This window comes from Anolis sagrei, chromosome X, assembly GCF_037176765.1.
Source record: "Anolis sagrei isolate rAnoSag1 chromosome X, rAnoSag1.mat, whole genome shotgun sequence".
In the NCBI taxonomy this organism is placed as follows: Eukaryota; Metazoa; Chordata; class Lepidosauria; order Squamata; family Dactyloidae; genus Anolis; species Anolis sagrei.
This window is the reverse complement of record NC_090034.1, coordinates 79491207-79503702: the sequence shown is the minus strand read 5'-3', so window position 1 is coordinate 79503702 and position 12496 is coordinate 79491207.

Genomic DNA, 12496 nt, shown 5'->3' with positions numbered 1-12496 from the left:
GGCGGTGGGCACATAAGTGACAGTGGAGCCCTATTCTTGACCCACATGTTCTCCCGCAGTGAGGGCATTGGTTTCCAGGTGGAAGGCGGTCCCGGTCAGGGTTGGCTTGATGTGCCTTCCTCTTGGCAAGTTTCTGTCTTTTGCCCTCCATTCGTGCCTCTTCAAATTCTTCAGCACTGCTGGTCACAGCTGACCTCCAGTTAGAGCACTCAAGGACCAGGACTTCCCAGTTCTTGGTGTCTATGCCACAGTTTTAAGGTTGGCTTTAAGCCCATCTTTAAATCTCTTTTCCTGTCCTCCAACATTCGATTTTCCATTCTTGAGTTCAGAGTAGAGTAACTGCTTTGGGAGATGGTAATCGGGCATTCAGACAACGTGGCCAGTCCAGCGGAGTTGATGGCGGAGGACCATCACTTCAGTGCTGGTGGTCTTTGCTTCTTCCAGCACGCTGACATTTGTCCGCGTGTCTTCCCAAGAGAGTTGCAGGATTTTTCGGAGGCAGGGCTGATGGAATCATTCCAAGAGTTGCATGTGATGTCTGTAGATAGTCCATGTTTTGCAGGCATATAGCAGGGTTGGGAGGATAATAGCTTTATAAACAAGCACCTTGGTCTCCCTACTGATATCTCGGTCCTCAAAAACTCTGTGCTTCATTCAGAAAAATTCTGTACTCAGAACTCAGGTGGTGTTGTATTTCAGTGTCAATGTTGACTTTTATGGAGAGTTGGCTGCCAAGGTAGTGGAAATGGTCCACATTTTCTAATGTTACACCATTAAGCTGTATTTCTGGCATTGCAGGCGGATTGGCTAGTGCCTGCTGGAAGAGCACTTTGTTTTCTCGATGTTCAATGACAGGTCGAGCTTCTCATATGCTTCTGTGAAGGTGTTTACAGTGGCTTGTAGATCTTCTTCTGAAAGCACACAGACAACTTTGTCATCAGCATATTGGAGTTCTATAACAGATGTTGTAACCTTGGTTTTGGCTTTCAGTCTGCTGAGGTTAAATAGCTTGCCATCTGTAGTTTCTTCACAGGCTGTGATGATGGAGGTCTTCAGTTTGTTCCAATGTTCCTCAACATTTTCAGGGTGTTTTATGGGGAGATGATCCTTGAGTGTTGTTTGGAGAAAGGCTTGCTTGGAGGGCTGCACAGCTGTCTGTCACCTTGCAAATACACCATCTCTCTCCTTCCCAAGGAGAAGAGCGGCGGGTGGGCCAGACTCCTTCTGTCTGCCGCAATTTTGGATTGTAATAAGGTCTCTTATATGGCAATATTTCTTGTTGATGTTGTTCCAAAGTTGTAAATTAATGATAGATGTTTAAACATCCTGGTTTCATCTCAGTTTCCTGGCAGATGTTGAGTCTTCTTAATTGGTGTTGGTAAACGTAAGGAGCCTTGTGTTGACTTCCTTCTTAAAGCAAGGAACCTTGTAAACATTTCCTCAACTTAAAGAACCATTGTCTCTGATAATGTAAACACATTGTTTTCCCCCAAAAGTTCAACAGTTAATCAATGTCACAGTTCATCAATGTCAGCAGTTTGGCAACTTTTAATTACAGTTCCTGAATGTAATTTCCAGGCCTCAATATTTTAACATTGTATTGTTGAAGGCTTTCATGGCCAGAATCACTGGGTTATTGTAGGTTTTTTCGGGCTATATGGCCATGTTCTAGAGGCATTCTCTCCTGACGTTTCGCCTGCATCTATGGCAAGCATCCTCAGAGGTAGTGAGGACTGGAGACACAATTTTAAAATTGTGACTTCAGTTCAATCAGGCCCCATTAATACACCTTCCATACAATTCTATTGAAACCATTACATCATATTCCATGACAAGTTCAAAGCAGATAATCTGGATTTTATACAGCAGCGTAGAAGGTGCCTAAGATTGCTTGGCTATCAGAAAACACCACTTAAGGACAAAATACTACTTTTCTTTAAAATATATATAGTTCCCTACCCTTCAGTTCATAATGCTGTTGTGATGTCACAGATATCTGTATTGCAGCAGCAGAAGTACATCAACTATTCATTTTTACTTGAACATGTTTTCCTATTAGCAGGAGAAAAAAAACTGTATTTATGGCAGGGATGGAAAACATGCGGCCTTCTGGATGTTGGTGGCCAGAAACATCCATCACCTCTCACCAGTACATGAGGAGGGGATGGAAGCTGCTATCTGCCCACATCGACCCATATACCACTTTTCAGAGCACCCTTTAAAGAAATGCTGCTTCTTTGTAGACACGGTGTTAATGCTGCAGAGAATGCCCCTTTAGCCCTCTCCAGCCCGGTTCGAGACTGGGTTTCTTTTATTCTTCCATTAGATAAAAATCGTATGCTTCTGTAGACATACACATAAATGTGCTACAATGCTCAGAATCCTTTAGCAACTATGTCCCCACTGGCCAGGAAATTCTGTGAGTTTTCGTTCCAACACAATATACGTAAGCTTTGTGTGTCTATATCAGTGTTTCTCAACCTGGGGGTCGGGACCCCTGGAGGGGTCGCGAGGGGGTGTCAGAGGGGTCGCCAAAGACCATCAGAAAACACAGTATTTTCTCTTGGTCATGGGATTTCTGTGTGGGAAGTTTGGCCCAGTTCTGTCACTGGTGGGGTGCAGAATGCTCTTTGATTGTAGGTGAACTAGAAATCCCAGTAACTACAACTCACAAGTGTCAATGCCTATCTTCCCCAAACTCCACCACTGTTCACATTTGGGCATATTGAGTATCCATGCCAAGTTTGGTTCAGATCCATTATTGTTTAAGTTCACAGTGGTCTACTTGGATGTAGGTGAACTACAACTCCCAAACTCAAGGTTCAACCAAAGTGTTTTCTGTTGGTCATGGGAGTTCTGTGTGCCAAGTTTGGTTCAATTCCGTCATTGGTGGAGTTCAGAAGGTTCTTTGATTGTAGGTGAACTATAAATCCCAGCTACTACAACTCCCCAATGACAAAATCACCCCCCCCCCAACCCCACAAGTATTAAAACTTGGGTGTATTGAGTATTTGTGCCAAATTTGGTCCAGTAAATGAAAATACATCAGATATTTACATTACAATTGATATCAGTAGCAAAATGACAGTTATGAAGTAGTAATAAAAATGATTTTATGGTTGGGGGGTCACCACAACAGGAGGAACTCTATTAAGGCGTCGTGGCAATAGGAAGGTTGAGAACCACTGGTCTATATCCTTCAATGACCTCATCATTATTCAGCCTGGAGTTTTCCAAAAGCCCCAGTTGCCTTGATTCCCCCTCTTACCCTTAGAATCATAGCATAATAGAGGCCCCTTCCACATAGCTTAACAAAACCCCACATTATCTGCTTTGAACTGGAATATATGGAAGTGTGGACTCAGATAACCCAGTTCAAAGCAGATATTGTGGAATTTTCCGCCTTGATATTCTGGGTTATATGGAAAGGGCCCAGAGTTGGAAGAGACCACATGGGCCATCTAATCCAACTTCCTGGCATATATATACTAGGGCTAGGTTTGAACAACTCGGTACTATGGTGCAAACCGGGCGCTACTGTAACATCCCAAGAAGTGAGAGATTCTGCGTCTGGGGAGAACAAACAGTGGAAGACATTGAACATTTCTTAATTGACTGTCCAGCATACACTGAACTGCGAGACAGATATTTACATCCAATATTATCCAACTGCAGGTCCCCCAACAGAAATGATATTCTGACATCCCTCTTGCAAGGGCAGGAAAGATCCAGCATAATCAGAGTAAGCCTTTTTATTCTGAAAGCTATTAAGAAAAGAGCAGATTTCCTGAAAGAAGAACCAGGAAAATAAGATTCTGACTATAAATAGAAGGTCGGCTGCTGTCTTCACCATGTTGCCTTGTTTTTTTACTCATGTTCTATTTTGAAATGGTAATATGACTGATCAAATAAATAAATATTATTATTATTATTATTAACTTCCTGCCATGCAGGAAAAGCATAATCAAAGCACACCTGACAGATGGCCATCCAGCCTCTGTTTAAAATCTTCCAAGGAAGGAGTTTCCACTGGACTCCGAGGCAGAGAGTTCCACTGCTGAACAGCTCTTATGGTCAGGAAGTTCTTCCTAATGTTCAAGTGGAATCTCCTTCCCTGTAATTTGAGCCCATAGCTCCGTTGAGTCCAAGTCTCCAGGGCAGCAGAAAGGAAGCCTAATCCTCCTTCCTTATGACATACTTTCACGTATTTATACATGGTTCTCATGTCTCCTCTTAACCATCTCTTCTGCAGGCTAAATAGACCCAGTTCTTTAAGATGCTTCTCATAGGGATTCATGGTCTCCAGACCTTTTATCCTTTTAGTCTCCCTCTTCCTCTGGATGTCTTCCAGCTTAGAGTCAACATCTCTTTTGAACTGTGGGGCCCAGAACTGGACACGGTGTGATTCCAGGTGAAGAGTTCTAACCAAAGCAGAATACAAAGGCACCAGGACTTCCCTCAATCTGGACACTAGACTCCTTTGGATGCAGCCCAAAATCCCATTGGCTTTTTAAGCTACTGCATCATACTTTGCTCATGTCCAACTTGTTCTCCACTGAGACCCCAAGATCTTTCTCACACATAATGCTATTGAGCCAGGCATCACCTGTATTGTATCTTTGCTTTTCATTTTTTTCTGCCTAAATGTGTTTTTTTTTGTTCAAATTCATTTTGTTAGTTTTGGCCAATCAGCTCTTTTATCTGTTGTCTGCATGAAACTGTTTTGAGTTCTCTCCCTTGTCTCTTTTGGACCAGTAACACCAGTTTGCTGCTTTGTAATCGTATTTTCCCCCAGTGGGAAATACTTTGTTGACTATGCCACCCAAGGAATCTTTTATGGTTGATCACAGTTTCTAATAAAGTTTATACAAAAATGGTTTTGTGTAGTTGGAGACCAGTCAATATCAATACCTTCATTTTACTCATTTTATCCTACATTAAATTGGCATGATAAGAAACAAAGATGGCAGGGACCTAACAGAAGCTGAAGAGATAAAGAGAAAGTGATGAGACTATACAGAAGATCTGTATAGGGAGGATAATAATATCGAGAATAGTTTTGACGGTGTGGTGAATGAATTAGAACCAGACATCCTGAGGAGTGAGGTGGAATGGGCCTTAAGAAGCATTGCTAACAAGAAGGCATCAGGAGATGACGGGATCCCTGCTGAACTGTTTATAAAGTCTTGAAAAATGATGCTGTCAAGGTGATGCATGCCATATGCCAGCAAATATGGTAAACACAAGAATGGCCATCAGACTGGAAAAAATAAACTTATATCCCCATACCAAAAAAGGGAAATGCTAAAGACTGCACAAACTTTCGTACAGTGGCCCTTATTTCTCATGCCAGTAAGGTAATTCTCAAGATCCTGCAAGGAAGACTCCAGCAATACATGGAGGGAGAGTTGCCAGATGTACAAGCTGGGTTTAGAAAAGGCAGAGGAATGAGAGACCAAATTGCCAATATCCACTGGATAATGGAGAAAGGCAGGGAGTTTCAGAAAAACCATTTATTTCTGTTTTATTGACTATTCTAAAGCCTTTGACTGTGTGGATCATAATAAATTGTGGCAAGTTCTTGGTGGGATGGGCATACCAAATCACCTTGCCTCTCTCCTGAGGAATCTGTATAAGGACAAAGTAGCATCAAGAAGAACTGACCACGGAACAACAGACTGGTTAAAGATTGGGAAAGGCGTACGGCAGGGTTGTATACTCTCGCCCAACCTATTCAACTTGTATGCAGAAGACATCATGCGACGCGCAGGGCTTGACGAATGCAAGGCTGGGGTGAAAATTGCTGGAAGAAACATTAACAACCTTAGATATGCAGATGACACCACTTTGATGGCCAAAAGTAAGGAGGAGCTGAGGAGCCTTCTAATCAAGGTAAAAGAAGAAAGCGCAAAAGCTGGGTTGCAGCTCAACATTAAAAAAACCAACTTTATTCCAACAAGAATGATTGACAACTGGGAAATAAAGGGAGAAAACGTGGAGGGAGTGACAGATTTTGTATTTCTAAATGCAAAGATTCATGCAGACGCAGACTACAGCCAGGAAATCAGAAGACGCTTACTTCTTGGGAGGAGAGCAATGACCAATCTCTATAAAAGAGTGAAGAGTAGAGATATCACACTGGCAACGAAGATCCGCATAGTTAAAGCAATGATATTCCCCGTCGTCACCTACGGATGTGAGAGCTGGACTATAGGGAAGGCTGAGCGAAGGAAGATAGATGCTTTTGAACTGTGGTGTTGGAGGAAAGTTCTGAGAGTGCCTTGGACCGCGAGAAGATCCAACCAGTCCATACTTCAGGAAATAAAGCCTGACTGCTTATTGGAGGGAAGGATAGTAGAGGCAAAGTTGAAGTACACATCACATCACGAGGAGACAGGAAGACTTAGAGAAGACAATTATTCTGCGGAAAATGGAAGAGAAAAGGAAGAGGGGCTGACCAAGGGCAAGATGGATGGATGGTATCTTTGAAATGACTGGATTGACTCTGAAGGAGCTGGGGGTGGTGACAGCCAACCAGCGTGGGCTGGTCCATGAGGTCACGAAGAGTCGTAAACGACTGAACGAATGAACAACAACAATCCTACATTAAACAAGGATCTTCAGCTCTCCATTAACCTCAAGAGAAATACAAACCAACAGCAGCTGGCCTATTGATTTTCATGACAGGCAGAATTGGCTGGATAAGTAGCAGAACACTAATGCTGTGTACTTCCTGGGTGAAAATATGTATTTTTCTTTTAATGTCCCAGAAACTGTTCAAAATGGACAGATCCCTGGGAGGGAAAGCCGTGGTGGAGACATGTGATATTCCGGATTAGATCCATCTATGTTAAGCATGTGTTTTCTTTAATTTGAAGAACTCTCCATGTTTATTTTAAAGCCCACAGCTGTGTTACTCATGGCACAGAAGGCTCTTGTTTTCTGATCAGTTTTTTAGCTGGGTGGGGAATAAGATTGGTGCTTTAGAGCAATGCTATTAGTAATAGGAATATGGCTTTTGAAGACTTTCATTGCCCAATTGCTTCTACAGAATTCTAGAAAATGTAGATTATTATGATGTTTATACCCCGCTTTTTCTCTCCACAAGGAGACTCAAAAGTGGCTTCCGTTAAAAGTATTTCAACACATTGCAACAGAATTAAAACATCAATTCGATCTGAAAATTCACACTTAAAATCCATAGTTTAGGTGTCGTACACCAGAGCAGGAATACTTTTGACCTTAAACACCACAACAGCTTGGTAAAATCAGCAAGCAGTTTGTTCCTCAGGGATTTGGGGGACATGAGAGAAGCCTCCCTGCAGAATTACAACACATCCAGGTGTCCCCTGGGCAACGTCTTTGTAGTTTTTGAAGAATATATGTAGGCAAAGCAGTAAAATTAGCAAAAACGGCACATAGAAGATGTGACTCAGCACATAGAAGATGGCTTTGAAAGGCAGATCACAGGAGCTGTCTTCATAGACCTGTCAGCAGGTTATGATACTGTCAACCACTGCCTCCTCCTGAGAAAAATCTATAATATCACAAAGGACTACCACCTCACCCGCCTCATAGGAAGCCTGCTACAAAACAGGAGCTTCTTTGTTGAGTTCCAGGGCCAGAGAAGCAGATGGCAGAAACAGAAGAACGGCCTGCCCCAGGGGAGCATGCTTGCTCCATCCATGTTCAACATTTACACAAATGACCAGCCACTGCCAGAAGGGACAGAGAGTTTTATCTATGCAGATGATCGTGCCATTACTGTTCAAGCATGGAGCTTTGAGATGGTTGAACAGCTCTTCGAAGCTCTAGGTGCCTATTACAGGGAAAACCAGCTGATCCCTAATCCATCTAAAATACAGACACGTGCTTTTCACCTCAAGAACAGACAAGCATCCCGAGCTCTGAGGATTACCTGGGAAGGAATCCCACTGGAGCATTGCAGCGCACCCAAATACCTGGGAGTCACTCTGGACCGTGCTCTGACCTACAAGAAGCGTTGAATGAATATCAAGCAAAAAGTGGGCGCTAGAAATAATATCATACAAAAACTGACTGGCACAACCTGGGGATCACAACCAGACACAGTGAAGATGTGCTGCTGAGTATGCATGCCCAGTGGGGAACACATCTCACCATGCTAAAACAGTAGATGTGGCTCTTAATGATACATGCCGCATTATCACAGGGTGTCTACGCCCTACACCACTGGAGAAATTACACTGTTTTGCCGGTATTGCACCACCTGACATCTGCCGGGAAGTAGCAACCAATAGTGAAAGGACCAAGGCAGTGACATCTCCAGCTCATCCCCTGTTTGAGTATCAGCCAGCACGTCAACGACTTAAATCAAGAAATAGTTTTCTAAAATCTACAGAGACACTCGCTGGAACACCTCAGCAAGCGAGAGTCCAAAAGTGGCAGGCTCAAACCCAGAATCTCAACCAGTGGCTGGTACCAAATGAGAGACTCCCCCCTGGGCACACAGAAAACTGGGCGACTTGAAAGGCGCTGAACAGACCACGCTCTGGCACCACGAGATGCAGAGCCAACCTTAAGAAATGGGGCTACAAAGTGGAATCCATGATATGCGAGTGTGGAGAAGAGCAAACTACAGACCACCTGCTGTAATGCAACCTGAGCCCTGCCACATGCACAATGGAGGACCTTCTTGCAGCAACACCAGAGGCACTCCAAGTGGCCAGCTACTGGTCAAAGGACATTTAATCAACTACCAAGCCTGCAAACTTTTGTTTGTTTGTTTGTTTTGTTAAAAAATGCAATGCAACTGTTTGGTCTGCCCCTGACACTATAAATAAAAGCAAAACCAGTAAAGTTCCCAAAACAATAGTCCATGAGCTTCAAGGCAAAATAAGATCCATTGGAACAACAATCCATGAAAAAAGGCAGCATGAAAAATCCAATACACAAATCAGGAGCTTGGCAAAAACTTGGTACATGAAACAAAGAACACTTGAAAGCAAGACTGTCATGAAACTCCAACACTGGCCCAACTAAGGCAACTCTGTCCCATGGAAATAGCACCCAGCTTGCAAGAATGACTCTGGAGAATCGCCAAACAAGAAGCTCCAACTGCTGCTGTGAGATAGGAAAGAGCAGCAAAAACCCAGCCTCTCCGACTTCTCTCCTGCTAATCTGAATCCAATTTGAAAGCCTTTCTCTATGTAACAAATTTGGAAAAAAAATGTTCCTGCTGTGAGAAGGTCCTCCATTGGGCATGTGGCAGGGTTCAGGCTGCATTGTAGTAAGTGGTCAGTGGTTTGGTCTTCTCCGCACTCGCATGTTGTGGCCTCCACTTCATGGCGCCATTTCTTAAGGTTGCCTCTGCCAATTTTGACATACAACATATACAGACATAGACAGAGGCTATTTAACTTTTTCTGGCCGCCAGGGGAGCTGTCGCTTTCATCGTCCATCTGCGACCCTGATGAAGTACTTCCGCATTCCCCGCATGCTTTGCTGGTGTCTTTGTTATGGCCTCATAAATTAGTTAATTTAGCCTCCCCACACTTTAAGGTGGTACCTAATTTTCTTACTTGACAGATGCAACTGTCTTTCGGGCTGCAAAGGTCGACAACAGGCTACACAATTGGTTGGCAACCCACTCCAACCCGGGCTGCCTTTGAACTCATGACCTTTTGTCAGAGTGATCTTAATGCAGCTGACACTCAGCCAGCTGTGCCACAATCCCGGTGCTGTTATGATTTATAACAGTAATAAAATGACTGTTATGAAGTAGCAACAAAAACAATGTTATGGTTGGGGGTCACCACAACATGAGGGACTGTATTAAGGGGTCACGGCATTAGAAAGGTTGAGAACAAGTCTATCTATCTATCTATCTATCTATCTATCTATCTAAATCTATATAAATAAAAATGTAATGTTAGTTCATGCTACCATCAGAACTCAAAAACCACTGGGGGAATTGACACCAGATTTGGACACAAGACACCTAACAGTCCAATTTATGTCCTCCACTCAAAAAAGTGATTTTGTCATTTGGGAATTGTCGTTGCTGGGATTTATAGTTTACCTACAATCAAAGAGCATTCTGAACTCCACCTATGATATAATTGGGCCAAACTTAGCACACAGGGCTCCCATGACCAACAGAAAAAACTGGAAAGGTTTGGTGGACATTGACCTTGAGTTTGGGAATTACAGTTCACCCACATCCAGAGAGCACTGTGGACTCAAACAATGATGGATCTGGACCAAACTTGACACAAATATTCCATATGCCCAAATATGAACACAGATGGAGTTTAAGGGAAATAGACCGTGACATTTGGGAGTTGTAGTTGCTGGGATTTATAGTTCACCTACAATCAAAGAGCATTCTGAACTCCAGCAATGATGGAATTCAACCAAACAAAGGCATACAGGACTCCCATGACCAACAGAACACACTGGAAGGGTTTGGTGGGCATTGACCTTGAGTTTGGGAGTTGTAGTTCACCTACATCCAGAGAGCACTGTGGACTCAAACAATGATGGATCTGGACCAAACTTGACACAAAAATTCCATATGCCCAAATATGAACACTCAATATGTCCAAATGTGGACTCTGGTGGAGTTTGGGGAAAATAGACCTTGACATTTGGGATTTGTAGTTACTGGGATTTATAGTTCACTACAATTAAAGAGCATTCTGAAACCCACAAACGACAGAAATGGGGCAAACTTCCCACACAGAGCCCCCATGACCAACAGAAAATACTTAAGGCCATCCAGTCCAACTCTCTTCACCAGGGCAAGAAAATGTAATCAAAGCCCTCCTGACAAAGAGCCATTATTATTATTATTATTATTATTAAACTTTATTTGTACCCCGCTAGCATCTCCTGAAGGACTCGATGCAGCTTACAAAGGCCAAGGCCTCCACAAAACAATAGCATAACAGACAATTCAAAGCAAATCAAACAAAAATCAAAACATCAAAGCAATAACAATAAACAGCAAAAGCAAACACCATATTACAATAAAAACAGGGCCGGGCCAAAGTAAAGGGTACAGGTTAAAAGTGCTGGGTGTGATAGATGGTCTATTGAATTTCAAGGAAGTGCAATGTGCAGAAAACTTAAAATTCTAAATAAAGTGCTTCTGGGACTCTGATAAAGTGCTTACTGGAGTTTTCCTATTCTGGAAAGGTGCATTGGAACAGCCAGGTCTTCAAATACTTCCTAAAGACTGCCAACGTAGGGGCCTGTCTGAGGTCTTTAGGGAGGGTGTTCCAGAGTCGGGGGGGGGAGGGGCACCACAGAAAAAGCCCTGTCCCTCGTCCCCACCCCACTCGTCCCCACCAAACGCGCCTGCGATGCAGGTGGGATCGCGAGCAGAGCCTCTCCGGATGAACGAAGAGAGTGCGTGGGTTCATAAACGGAGATGCGGTCACGCAGGTAGGCAGGTCCCAAACCGTTTAGGGACCAGCCATAGATATAGATAGATCGATATGATATACACACAGATAAATATAGTATCATAGATTTGAAAGGGACCCCTAAAGAACAGCAATTTGCATGTTCCAGAGTAGACAAACCAGACAATCTTTACATCAACACTGACAAATAAACAGCAAGATATACTGTTTACTCACAAGCATCAAGAAATTACATATATTAGAAACCAACCCTTTCTCATGACTTTATTTTCCAGATTACCGGACTGGGCCACAGCAACGTGGGGCAGGGGGCATCTAGTAGTCAATAAAACAAAAATAGATGTTCTGAATCATAGAATTATAGAATCAAAGAGTTGGAAGAGACCTCATGGGCCATCCAGTCCAACCCCCTGCCAAGAAGCAGGAATATTGCATTCAAATCACCCCTGACAGATGGCCATCCAGCCCCTGTTTAAAAGCTTCCAAAGAAGGAGCCTCCACCACACTCCAGGGCAGAGAGTTCCACTGCTGAACGGCTCTCACAGTCAGGAAGTTCTTCCTCATGTTCAGATGGAATCTCCTCTCTTGTAGTTTGAAGCCATTGCTCCGCGTCCTAGTCTCCAAGGAAGCAGAAAACAAGCTTGCTCCCTCCTCCCTGTGGCTTCCTCTCACATATACATGGCTATCATATCTCCTCTCAGCCTCCTCTTCTTCAGGCTAAACATGCCCAGCTCCTTAAGCCGCTCCTCATAGGGCTTGTTCTCCAGACCCTTGATCATTTTAGTCGCCCTCCTCTGGACACATTCCAGCTTCTCAATATCTCTCTTCAGTTGTGGTGCCCAGAATTGGACACAATATTCCAGGTGTGGTCTAACCAACTCCCTGCCTGTCTCCATTATCCAGCGGATATTGGCAATTTGGTCTCTCCTTCCTCTGCCTTTTCTAAACCCAGCTTGTACATCTGTCCACTTTCCATGTATTGCTGGAGTCTTCCTTGCAGGATCTTGAGCAATAGTATTAGAGGCTATTCTGCAGGCGCTGCACCTGATGCTGCCTCGGCCTCGTTGTCCTTCAGCGCCCCCTGGAGG